Source organism: Colobus angolensis, unplaced genomic scaffold (genome assembly GCF_000951035.1).
Source record: "Colobus angolensis palliatus isolate OR3802 unplaced genomic scaffold, Cang.pa_1.0 Scaffold222, whole genome shotgun sequence".
NCBI classification, from domain to species: domain Eukaryota; kingdom Metazoa; phylum Chordata; class Mammalia; order Primates; family Cercopithecidae; genus Colobus; species Colobus angolensis.
In genome coordinates, this window is record NW_012115400.1 from 793,330 (window position 1) to 795,293 (window position 1,964).

Below are 1,964 nucleotides of genomic sequence, written 5' to 3' on the forward strand. Positions count from 1 at the left end.
TGTCTTGAAATATATAAACATGGAATATCTTTCTATGTTTTTGTGTCCTCTTCAATTTCTTTCATCAGTGTTTTATAGTTTTCATTGTAGAGATCGTTCACTTCTTTGATTAAGTTAATTCCTAGGTATTTAATTTTATTCATGGCTATTGATTTTATTTCAGATTGTTCCCTGCTGGCATATAGAAACGCTACCGATTTTGTACATTGATTTTGTATCCTGCAACTTTACTGAATTTGTTTATCAATTCTCATAGTTCTTTGGTAGAGTCTTTAGGTTTTTAAAATGTCATTTGGAAGTCATATGGAAATATTTAGAAATCATTTCCAAATACCATTTAGAAACCATTTGAGTATTTTCTTACTTCCTGGAACAAAAAGTATCCTGAGCTCCTCTTGAACATTCTTAGTCCTAGCCCTGGCATCAGCCATTTCTCTAAGGAGCTCTGATTCCCTTCAGTGGAAAATGATATTCATCAGCCAAGATCTAGGCACTAAGTGTACTCATTGCTATTAAAACGTCATTGTTATCTAGCCCTATCCGTGGTGAGAAGTAGGGAATATATGTTTTACACACACACACACACACACACACACGCACGCATGCTTACAAGTACATGCACATATATTTAGATCTATCTAATTATGTATCAACTATCTATTATCTATCTGTCATCTGTCTATCTATCCATCTATCTATCTAGAAAAGAATGAATGTACACTGATACATCCATTCCAATCTGACGCCATAGGATTCTTGCTAGCTTTCTCCCTTTCTGAATCTATGGCTCTTTCCTGCAAAAGTGACACACCTTTCTTCCAGTATAGTTTATTTACTTATGTGATCAATCCCCTTTATGTATCCAACTCTCACCCATCCCTTCCCACTCATGGATGCCCTCCTCACCTCACGTGCGTTCTCCATTCCCTATTTTGCTCTGGCTGCTCTTGAAGGTCACATCTCTGTGTGGACCCCTTCTGTGATTGCTTGGGCTGCCACATCCAGGTCAAGCTGCCCCTCCATGTGGATGCCTTCCCCAGCACCCTTGGAATCTGACTTGGAGCCACCTTGACTCTCTCCTCCATCTTATTGTGTGTCTACCACATGGCTGCAACCCACCTAATGGCTTTAGTATTCAGAAAGAGAGGGGAAAGGAAGGAATAAAAAAGGAAAATAAATGAGTGCTTTTAGACATGCTGCCCAATCAACTGACCAATTGACCATTTTTTATTCAGTGTTCATTGCATTAAGACAATTGGGAGGTGAAGATGGAATGCAAGATGTTTATAAGAAAACAAGTTTCCTGTATTCCAGAAATGTCAGGGGAGATGAGGTAAAAACAAGAAATCAAAACTAATAATATGACAAGTGCTTCACTGAGTGTTACAAAAAATATGTTCTTCAAAGAAGGCAGAATGAAACTACGAATATTCTCTCCAAACAATGGTCAAAGTCACAGTAGATTAACTCTCACCTATTTTAATAATCAAATTGGAGTTCTGACAGAAGCACCACACCAACAGTGACTACAATGATAAAAACAGTTTATTTGTTGGTTCTCAGTCATTCAGTTCTATAGATTTCTCTTTAGTGTGCAGGACGGCATCAGATAATATTTTGGTAAAGGGGATTTTATCTCTTTGCTTAATATAAAACTTATTATAGAATATTACAAATAAAACGTGATATAAATGTCACTATTCAACTCATCACGATAATTCTTATTTTTCTGAAAAATTATGGGATCAAATCATTGATAAATATTTATTCTCTGATGAGAGCTCAGGAGGAGTTGATAATGCTAACTAGAGGTAGGTAGAGATAGTCCTATGAGAAGCAAAGAAGCTGAGTCTACCTATCTGTCACTTATCTGGTCACCTCCTTTATATTACATAATGCACAACACTCTACACAGGCACTAGGAGAGCTCAATGAATGTACAAAATCACCAACTACTCATGCAG